This window comes from Sardina pilchardus, chromosome 21, assembly GCF_963854185.1.
Source record: "Sardina pilchardus chromosome 21, fSarPil1.1, whole genome shotgun sequence".
NCBI lineage: Eukaryota > Metazoa > Chordata > Actinopteri > Clupeiformes > Clupeidae > Sardina > Sardina pilchardus.
Genome location: NC_085014.1, coordinates 21,536,685 through 21,549,083, shown reverse-complemented (window position 1 = coordinate 21,549,083; position 12,399 = coordinate 21,536,685).

Genomic DNA, 12,399 nt, shown 5'->3' with positions numbered 1-12,399 from the left:
TACTAGAGGCCAGCATACAGTACAACACTTGCTGAATAATATTTGGTGTAACAGTTGTAGAATAATTGTGCAAAAAAGGCTTAGGGGCAGCTACCCAACTTCGGGCCTAGCTGTTCTGTTTGGGGAAACTCCCTCTGCGTTCTTTGGTGGGGAATTTACCTCAAGAGGCCTTGAACACTAGAAGACAAACCATGTGTGAATGTCATCTCATACTAGCAGTGAGGTTTTAGTGCAATCCTGCACACTGACAGACAGATGGACAAACAGACCAACCACACCACCTAGTGGAGGGGAATCATTTCTGACAAACTCTATACAGTCATGCAGTGCAGCAGTAGCCTGGCAAGCCAAACTACACAGAAATGTATAGTCTGGGGTCGGACCATTCACAGAACTGAAGCCTGTGGGTGGGATGAACAGTTGTCTTTCAAACTGCCTCTACACGTAATAGGCCAGCATTTGTGACCAATCGTAGCCGGTCGGCAAAACGGCAAATACATCCTTCTTTAAAACGAATGACTTGAGTGCTTCTTTCTGCTCAACCTTCAAAGAAAAGCCCAAGTCTAACTCTTCCAAATCCGATTAAAACGAGCACGCTTCGTTAGCCTCATCCATCTTTCGTTTTTCTCTATGGTTGTGCAACATGGGGTGCGTTCCATGTAACGATCTATCGGTCCTTCCTTCCTCCCTCGATCCTCGCCCCGGTCATAGCCCCTCCTACTAATGAATTTTGCGAAGGAAACGACGAAGGAATGAGCGGAGGATGGAGGAACGAAGCTTGATGAACTGCGCAAATGAGACGTCCTCGACTGCATATACACACCATTTAGCACGTGCGACGTCAGTGTAATAGGGCGGATCCAAAAGACGCGCCGACATCTGTGTGCATGCAACTGGTCAGCTCTTCTGCTGATAAAAAAGGACATTTACAACATTGTGTTTTGAACTCAACACATAACGCATAATTTAAAATCACTAGGTCCGACATGATGCTTTTTTGTGCAGATACACAAAATGTTTCAATGGCAAATGTTGATAAGGACGTTCAAATAATGAACTTATTGTTCGTTAGGCTACATTTATGTTTCTTCATGAGCCCCTAACATAATCCCACTATAGCTTTTAGCATCAACTTCACACGCCATAAATAACAGACAACATTTCTATATTTCTATATTTTTAAACGTTATAGGCTACAGGATACGTCATCCTAGCCTCGCGAGCCATCCACGTACTTCCGGCCAAGGATTGCCTCCACTACGAGTCTGGCCGTGCTCCTCTGTGGAGCATTCTGCTCGGTAGAATTGTAACAGAACGCCCCCCCTCCAGAAAGCAGCCAATAAACGAAGAGACGGGTTGGTGGGGGCGAAAGGGGGAGGGCGCTCGTGACGATGACGTTAAACGCCTGCGCTATGTTGTTATGAGTAACTATCGCCGATTGGGTGAGAGCTGTCCAATCAATTCAAACCAGAACTGGGCGTTACTTCCTGCTTCCTGCAAGCGCTTCAGAGCAAAGAAATTCCAGACCATAATACGAAATGAAATGGTAGTATTATGGGATGGTTAGGACCAGGCTAACGTCATCCATGCGTAGCCACAGAACGCCCATCTCCGAAATAACAGTTCCGCGTGGGATGGTCTTATGTTTCCTCTCGTATCGGGATTGCCACCTCCCTCCTCTGTCCTCGGTCTTGCCTCCTCTGGTTGCAATTACATGAATGAGATGTCCTCGTGCCCTCGACTGTGAGCGATTTCCGGTGAACGAGGATCGAGGAAGGAAGGAAGCCAGATAAATCGTTACATGGAAGGCACGTCTCACACCCAACTCGTTCAACGAGGACGCATGCGGAAGCCGAATGTGAGCTCAAGGCGGGCTCAAGGACTCCGTACACAGATAGAGCGTTCTGATTGGCTAGCACAGGCTTGGCCTCAACGGTGCGACCCTAGACCGTCCCGCTAGGCAAAAATATTTTTGGCCGCTTGGGTGCGTCTAGATTTCAAGGCTAGTGCAGCAGTGGTCTAGCCTAGAAATCTAGATGCACCATAGTTTGGCTTGCCAGGCTAGCAGGTCATAAATGACATAAACCATGAGTAAATGAGTACACATTGTTTAATTTATGACAAGGAATAAATCAAATGAAAAAAAGTGTAATGTACTTGGCCTCTGAAAACTCAAAGGAAGAGTTTAATTGGCAGTTTATAATACAGGTAGTATAATAGTATAATAGTTGATGTTTCTATACTTCACCCATTACAGAAATAGGCTCTAAAAAAACGCCCTCTCTTTTCAGTATAAACCTTAATCAACTTTAGGCATTGTTGCGTTTTGTATCGTATCTGATGGTTACAGGGCTCCGCTCCTATAATGTCTCAGCTGAGACCGCTACTCAGAGTGTGTGCATATATAAACCTGTTAGACTACCGTGAATCCCTCACTCTGCTAACCTGGTTGTGTGTGTGTATACTATCTTTAGACTCTGCATGGGATTTCTGCCTTGCTAAAGATAGTTTGTTTCCCCCTTTCTGACTCTTTGAGGCGACTGCTCAGCGAAAAAGGGGAAGTATATATCAGTGTCGTGTCTGTGGCAAAGGCCCCTTTTCAATGGGTTTAGGATGCACGAAAGGACTGATACATGAATCAAAATCCTTATTACCTGCAAACGTGCTTAATTATGTAATTCTCTTCTTATAGGGGGACTTGGCCATTTACTGCATAAACTAATCTGGGACAATGATTCTAAAAGTCTTCTTCCTATTACAAAGGCTGATGCCTGTCAGTGTAGGGACAATGGGGACCTATTCTTAGTGGTCACAGAAAGATTCATATATAACTGTTCTAGTGACAGATTTCTATGACATAGAAGACAACTATTAAATCTAATTTGGGATTGGGAATTCAGATATATTCTCCTATTCGTGATGAGGGTGAATGGTTGGGGTTAAAGGGGTTCTAGGTTCCTAATTAAAAGTTGTGTAACACGGCTGGGGGAAAACAGTTTCTCTCATCCCACCGTAAACATACAACAAAATTAATCTAATTCTAAAGTCTTGGCCAGGTGATCAACTATGGGGTTTCCTAGGACAAATCTGTATAGCACTCATTGGCATATAACAGATCTAAATTATAATTTGTACTCCGTTTTTACATACATTAGTTACTAAAAACAGATTTCCTTATCTTTGCTTGTATGGTGCAGGTTTCGGACCTTACAAAGGCCCCCGAACATTAATTTTTTTACGGAACCATGCCTGCTAAATGCAATCCAGTGTAATTTTTCTACAGATACATGTCTGCTAAATACAATCTGGTGTCATTTAATTACAGGACCATGTCGGCGAAATACAGTCCGGTTGGTTTTGTGACCGCGTTAGTGTCTAGGACTTTCCTTCCTAAATACACAGCTGAGTTCGCTACTCCAGTGTATGTCAATATATTGTGTAATAAGTGTTTGCCCATTAACAGTGTCTAGAAAGTAAGCCCTTCAAACGGACAACTCACCCCTTTCCAGCCGGGTCTCCTTGCAGGCGTGCGCCTCTCGCAAGAAAAAAGTATTCTTGCAAGGAGATCAATATTCTCGTTGACACAGGGGAGGCAAAAGAAAACTCGAAGAAGGACTCTGCTGCCTTTTAACAGAATCCCTAACCTAGGGTTAGGGCTCTGACTTTATTGAAATAATAAAAAAATCTTCTTGCGCTCAGTTGAGGAGGTCCAGAAGAGGTGATGGAGAGCGCCTCCAGTCCCGGTCCCGGGACCTTTTTATATTTGCCCAGCTGAACCTGAATCTATCACTGGTATTACAGTCAGCTGATTGGCTATTTGTTGTTCCTCTTTCTGGTAGCTACCCTCAACTCTTCATACTTAAAATACTGACACAGCACACCGATGTTGCCCATATGGCTCTATGCTGAAACTATTAAACTTAAAACTCTAACACAGCATTCGGATGTAACCCATATATGGGCCTAAGCAGGAACTACCAAACTTAAAACTCTAACACAGCATTACTCTATAAGCCTGACTAAAACACTTTAAGAGCTAAACATTTGTGTTCTAAAGGATTAAGCAAAACACATTCTAAAGCTAAACAAAACCACACTTTAAACTTCTAGTAAAAACACACTTCTACTCTAATTAAATATTCTTTTCATACCAGTTATCTATCATTGCTGCATTTGCACATTTTTATTTGGTTTAGAGCAAGCTGGAATCAAGTAGTTATATTAAGACTTCTATCTAGTGAACTATCTCATATAATCTTTTGTCTTTTCCACGGTTCACATTTTCTGCCACTTTCTACAGCATGAACTCAAAAATGTTCTACACATAAGGTTAGAGATATCATGTACTGTATGTAAAACATTCTACTCAATTAAATTCAATTCAATTCAATATAGTGTCATCTCACCCTCAGAGTCTTAATACTGTCTTCTAATGGTTGCACCCTTCTAATGTACTGTGTGAAAGTTGCTTACCTTCTGCCACAAAACTATAATGTCCCTCACCACCAGGGTGCAGCAGCCAAGACCATAATTTGTCGCTGAGAAACTGGAGTCTAACTTTCTGCTCTCCTTCATTGCTGTGCCAACTTCATTCTTGTTGTGGTAAACAAAGACTTGCTCGCCAGCTCTCTAATCTTGATGTACTCTGCTTCACAGATGGTCCGATTGTCCCCCTTCTTAACCATAAACCCTGGCTGGCTCCAATTTGGTACATGATGTCACTGTCACTCATAGAAGAAGGACTGCACGAGGTTCATGAAAGGAACTGAACATTTATCACATCTTCACTCAGACCTGACACCTCAGTTAAAAAAGACACATTGAGACAGAGAGCAGAGTCATTACATACAACGCACTTACTCAAAAGACTTGCATATTTCTGTAAGGGTCTTTTACATAATTTGACAAATGTTGATAATAGCATAATACTGTATGCCTGTTAATGGTGAAAATAAGCTATTTATTTCAACATAGCATTTTCGCCCCATAGGATTACACTGTCTGAAGTTGGTCTCCAACATGGCGCCCATGATTTGAGTTGGCCAAATTCTCTGTTCATGGGTTTCATCAGGTCCCTTGCCACAGGCGTATAAAATCAAGCTCCTATGAATGCAGACTGCATGCTGCTTGATTAATACACCTGTGGTGAGGAACCTGATCTGTGGGGGAAAACATGCTAACATCACACATGAAAGTCAATAGACCTCTGAAGTTCGGCTACAAAAAGGATCCAAAGCTGCCATCTTTGCCCATATAAGGAGATCCGGGAGTTAATTGAAGCTAACTGCCTATGGCAAGTTGCATGGTAAGTTAGCTCTGAGGTAGCAAAGATCAAAGTGTGCCGTCTTCACCTACCGAAGATCACAGTATCCACTAGACGGCAGTGGACAAAACTGTGTAGTGAAAAACGTCTGCATTTCCAATGTCATCATCCCCGCGAGAGTTTAACAGGTGCGATAATTGAAAATCCCCATGTTATTTTCCCATAGAAAAAATCTCAAGATACCGGATCTCCTTATTTGGGCAAAGATGGTGGCTTTTTTGTAGGCGAACTTCAGAGGTCTATTGGCTAACTTGCTAGCAGAACACAAATGTTTTCCCCCACGGGGGGGTTTCAGCCATGGTAACCACGGTAACTGGGGGCAGTAACCACTATTATGACGAGATGCCGTCTGTACGTATACGGCTCTGACTACAAGAAGAAGAAGGCAAAGTGAATTTATCACAGTCCACTGATTCACTCTCCACTTACTGTAAACATCCACTCAGTGGCGCTGTGTCCATTGAGCAGTGCAGATATTTTGAAACTGATCACAGTTTTGACCCCCTGTTCTGTGCATTACTTAATCAGTTGTGTATGCTGAAGATGCTATAGTCATTTGAAATTCCACGTTAATTTTTTGAACATTGTTGTTTCAATTGTTGCTGTTGTTTAAAGTAGGCTATGTATATTGTGAAACTTTTCATTCAAGAAGGAATTTAGCATGACAGTCTCTTTAAGAGTTTTATTTTTAAAAAGCAATATACACAAAAAAGGAACAATAAGATAAGAGAGATTCTACCACCCCTCCCAGGATCCCCTTTTCCCATTGTCCACCCATAGGGCACACCGATGCTGAACTTGAAATTGGGTTGCTGCACTTTTCTTTCTTTTTTTTGTTATCAGCTGCATATGAGTCAGCGGTACTGATGACTAAATGTCACCCCTCCAGAGTGCAGCCTCTCCCTCTGATCTGATGTGTTCAAATTTGCCAACATACACAAAACTTTGCAAACGTTTTTTGTTTGCTGTGAATTCTCTAAAACCATTTGCGAACTCTCCCACACAGTTAGCAGAGGGTTAGATCAGATCATTGCTTTCACACTGATATTTTCACCTCCAAAAGCGAGGTAGAGATTAAATGTGTGAATGTGGTTGCTATGATGTAGTTATATTTAGCTAAATGTAGCTCCCTGACTTAGGTCAGGCAAGTTGAAGCGCAAGTTCAGGCTGCTGGCCTGCAGGCTCAAACATTGAGTAGTTATTTTTTTGAAGGAGGTGGTTTCTGCTTGCACCTTGCTCATATAAACGTGAGTCAGGTTGCAATCAATTACTGTGCATAGTATATGGCCTATTTCTATACAAACATTCGTTGCAGCGCTATTCACATTGTTCCATAGCCTGGGGTGACAAAAATGAGTCAGTGTGATCAGCCCCTTACCACTAAAAAAAGAATGTTTGCACAAAAGCATTCAAATTGAGCTGTTTAGAAACAACATGTTTGTCACAAATGTTTGCCATTGTTTGTTGAATTTGAATGTGCCTCCAGATGCTCCTTCTGTCTTTCCAGTACATTAGACTACTCCAACACCTGAGATATGAAAGCAAGCATTGAAAGAAGAGGGAGAGGCAGAAAAGAGAAAAAGTATCAAGTCAGTCCGTGGAATACAGTCACAGCAATGACACAGCTCTATCATCAAATACAGTTGTCTTAATTTTTTTCTTCACTTTTTCTCAGTTTTTATTCCGTGTTATCACAAACATTTATTTTGAGACATACCTCGTCTGCGTGTGCTTTTACACTTCCAAGTAGGTTTGCATACAATATGCATTAAGCGTCAACTTAATTTGCACACTAGCAAACTCTTGTTGTTTTCTTGTTTAATACTTCAAAATCTATCCAGGCATAGCATACACGTGAGCCAGCAGTCAAAGACTTTTAAAAACTTACCTGCCTTGCTCTTTTGTTCTCTGTAGAAGTAAAATATTCCTCCTGACACAGTCAAACACATAAAGAAGACTCCGAAAGTTCCTGATACAACCATTACAGCTAAAAGAAAAACATGAACATATAGAGATCAGTGATATACATATAAATGTGTATAGAAACATATGTACACAGCTCTGGAAAAAAATAAGAGACCACTATGGATTTTAATATGTCAACTCATTTGATTGTCACTCAGCCACCATATCGAGGGCTGAGAACCAAAGAGGAGAGCCAAAACAAAACCTTTGGTTTTTGTTCAATAACTATATATTTATAAATATTTTATTTCTATAATTTTGTCAGCTAAGAGCTCATCAAGAGCTTTCAGGTGATATATATAAGGGCGTACTCACACTAGGCAATTCGTACCGTACCCGAGTACACCTTGGCCCCTAAAGTCCGGTTCGTTTGACCAGTGTGATCACTTCGTTCCGTACCGGGGTAAGGTATGCTAGTACGCTTGGAGGAGGTGGACTCTGGTACGGTACGCATGGAAGCACAGGACGTCATTAATGATGAAATAAACAATAACATTCCAATTACAATCACACGTTGCATAAAGATTCTAGAACACAGCAACTCAATCGTACCCAAGTACGGTTTGATTATATGCAGTGTGAGCGCAGACCAGGGACCAGAGGCAACCGTGCTCCAGTACGGTACGGGTGAAACGTACCTAGTGTGAGTGCGCCCTAAGTAAATTTTGACCAAAATGTCACTTACGCCCCTTTGGTTCTCAGCCCTCGATATGACATCAGAAAAATGTGTAGCAGTCTCTTGTATTTTGCCAGATCACACACACACACACACACAGACACACACACACGCACGCACGCACGCACACGCACGCACGCACGCACGCACGCACGCACGCACGCACGCACGCACGCACGCACGCACGCACGCACGCACACACACACACACACACACACACACACACACACACACTCTCTCTCTCACACACACACACACACACAGACACACACTGTGAGTGAAATTACAACAAACCGACGGATACATATACTAGAGGTATACTGTATGTTCATGACTACACATGAATGGTACTACTACAGCTACTACTGGTAATGGAGGGAAATGGAAATACCACAATACCACAATAATATCACAAGCATCTTACTGTAGTAAAAATGCTGTTGTTCCTTTGGTAGTGTCTGCATGTAATTCTGTGGATGGAGTTTGGTGTTGGAAATTGATGGGTTGTTGGTGGAGACTGGAATCGCTGTCTTGATCCCTGAAAACACGGGCTGCACTGAGACTGGTTATGGTTATGGTTATGGTTATGGTTATCGTAGCAGACGCCTTTGTCCAAAGCGAAGTAACACAATGTAGGAATCCAATTAGTCTAAAGCCAACAACAAAGTGCCATAGTGCAATGCCATTCTGGGCATGCATTAGCAATGTCAAGGTCCTTAATGTGGCATTAAAATGAATTTGAAGTTGCAGCAACAGCAACAGCAACACCTAAACAGAATATTGCTCCGGATAGTTAAACAAAGAGGATTCTAAGGCATCCTGAGACCATTTTGTCTAATGTTACTGTAAGTAAATAAGTAAATAAGTGCTGTCAGAAAGTGATTATTTACCATTCATCAGCGTCATGTTGGTACTTGCCACAAAGGTGCCGTTTGTCGAGTAGATCTCTGTTTTGTACATTCCAAAATCAGTCCCCTCCACAGGATTTATAATCAAGGTCCCATTGTCTGAACAAAATGTCCATCTTGACTTGATCAGTGAGTTTTTCTTAAATTTAAGTACTTTGGATTTACCGTTATTGTAGTTGATTTGCAATTTAAGTTCATACTCTTGTTGCATTCTCTGTGCATTCTCTTTTGAGATCATCTGTAGATACAAAGGCTGTCCCACAGTCCCGTAACATGAAGCATTCTGCGTAGCATCACAAGAAGCCTCTATTTCTGTGAAAGAAGTGCAAAACAATAAATATTGCCAAACTGCTTTGCTCACCTCAAACTACCATCATGATTCAATGAATAGGCCTAATGCAGAATACAAGATAAAGTTGGTGAGAAGCTCTGTAGCCTGTAAATAGTGAAAAAACATGAATCACGCTGTGAAGATGGTATGAACAACATTCTCTGGCATGTAGGAGTAAATCTCCAGAGAAAAATGCCTGTATGGCACCCAATACTACTTTCCGAATTTTGGCATGTTCCATAATACCAGTGAAAACTTGACAGGTTTGTGCAAATGTGCAGTTATGAGTTTTTTATTATTATGGTTTTACCATCTTTCCATGTCACTCAGCATCACAATGCTATTTAATGGTCACAGTTACACTTTAGTACAAGCTCTTGGTCTATTCCAGTTCTGTTGCACCAGGCCATGATCATTAACAGCACCATAGCATGGGTTGTGACATTTGGTAACAATCTCAAATGTGTTACTGAACCACTGAATCTTGCTGTCAGCACGTTTTCATGTCTTCTTTTTAGAAAAGGTGTAATGATCATTTAGACAGTGTGTTGGTACTGTACCTTGGTGTTGGTTCTCAGACTACTTACCATGAATTGTCCCAGCAAACACCACAGCTAAAGCTAGTATAGTTTGTATTTTCATGTTTCAGCAGGCTGTAGCTCTTATAGGTACAGTATGTCTAAATGTGTCTGATCAAACACTGAATGATGCAGAAAAAGACAAAAGAGACAGGGACTCATATGACACCTCTTATAGCACTGTGGAAGGGGCTGTCTGCAGTGCTGTGTGGGTTCACTATGGTGGATTCACTGTGGTTGCTGTGAGCTGACCGAGGATGAGCACAAATAAAGAGTTCAGCAACAGAAAGCTAGACGATAGAGTACACATTTCACAGGCTTGTTGTGCAAAATGGCCACAACAATGGCCATTTTCTGTAATAAAGAATATATTGAGGGGCACTGAAAATACTGATTAATTTATGGTGTGTTAACTGAACTGAAGCAGAGTGAATGCGGATAAATTAGACAGACTAGAAAAGTCTGAAATTATTTACAGAGGTACTTCAAGTCAGTAACCAGTCAATCATTAACAAGTTCTCAGAAAGGTGAAGCTGCTAAGATTTAGCTTCAACATCTTCACTTACTGTATACGACACATGCAGCAGCAGTGGAGGACAGGCATACTGTAGTTATCTGAAACCCTTCACATCTGCTTCTTGTCAGCCACCTTTCCATTATGCAAACACTTATTAAGGTCACATACAGTACATGAGAATGAGCCCTGCATTATTCTTGTGTGTCTATTTTGAGAGAGCTCCTCCGCAATCTTGATATACTGTGGTCATAACAGTGCACAGTCGTTGCAGACAACTGTTGAGCTGTGAAAATGCACACCACGTTGGTTTCAGACACATTTACAGTATTTTTTGTATTCCGGTGGAGGATTAATGCTACAGTATTAGGCCGATTCTGTAAATAAACATGATACACAGTTAACAAATGACTTGGCATGCATAGGCAAAGCCTAAACTCTAATAAAAGCTAACATAACTAATATTCAGCCAAATGTATTTGCTAATGTGATGGCACAGCATGAGCGAGACCCTTAGCACACACAGGTAAATCTTAATGCCTGATGCCTCTAATGCTTTACTTCATGCACAAGATACTTCATGTGTTCATTGTCTTTGCACCTTGTCTCTAATTATGGCCGTATGCAACAACTTGCCAATCTGGGGGGTTTATTACTGAGAAACAATAGTTGGTACCAGCATGCCACCGTACTATAAACATGCTATGCTATAACATGCTGACATGATATGGACAAAGTGACCATATCATGTGACCATTTTGTTGATTGATTGGACCAAACTTTGGGGAAACTCCGTCTGTGTTCGTTGGTGGGGAATTTACCTCAATAAGCCTTGAACACTACAAGACAAGCCATGTGTGAATGGCATCTCACACAAGGTAGTTTCAGAGGTGCAGCAGTGGTCATAAATGACAAAAGCAACGCAAATGAGTACACATTGTTTCCTTTATGCTGAGGAATAGATCAAATGAAAACGTGTCATGATGTACTTGGAAAGTGTTTAATTGGCATTTTTAAAAATATGTCTTGATGTTTCTGTACTCCTAATTGACACCTTTTACGGAAATAGGCCCTTCAGGACTGGACACCGTCTGTTTTCAGTATGAACCTTGGCATAAACTCAAACATGTTCAACACATTAATGTAGGTTATAGGTACCATATAAAAGAAGACTCATCTTAATACTGTCTTTTAGTACACTGCATGAAAGTTTCATACCTTCTGCCACAAAGCCACTCAACTGGAGCTGCTAATGAGAACAGTGTCCTGTGCTTTATTGTATTATTCACTCTTAAAATGAGTGTTGGAAACAACACAAACTGTGTTGTTCCTATCTGGGCACAGAGATCACAAGTTGTGTTGTTTTCAACACATTCATATTAAGACAGTATATGTTTATAGCCTAATATAATTGTGTTTAGCAAAGGTGAAGCTTATATCAATGATTACCCACAACTTAATACCGTAGGTATATGGTTGGGACTGTACTAGAATAATTTCCAAAACAGAGGGATTTGACTGTCCTGTCCTACTGTCCATCAGAATGATTTGCCGGTAATTTGTAGATAATCCTCATAAGAGAAAAGAGAAAACAGTGGTAGGCGTATGAGGACATGTCTGCCTGAGTGTAAGTGTACAGTATAATCTGGGCGTTTTGATATTCTCTGGTCGTGATGTTGCTACAATTAATTTAGGCAACATCACCACCTTCACCACTAGATGGTAGCATTGTACGGATCCAAAATTTACAAAAGCAGTCACATTTTATGATCCATACTCATCACATGACTCAGATTAAATATCTTGTTAATCATGGCACAGTTCATTCTTCACTGACTGGGATACCATGGGAATGCACACACCAAGGTTAGTCTCGGTCATTCCTTCACCCAGGCCTGAAAATGTACACAGAGCATGCATATGAGGAACAAAGGACTATATTTCAGTTGCAACAGAGAAATCAGATCACTTGTTATCATAGTTTGTAGATAGGGGAGACGGTTGTTGAAGGAACAATGTTTTTATAAGTGATTACCTCTTTGTTGACAGAATTGGACCCAGTTCAGAAGAATAACCACAGCAATTATGACCACTCCAATGGAAC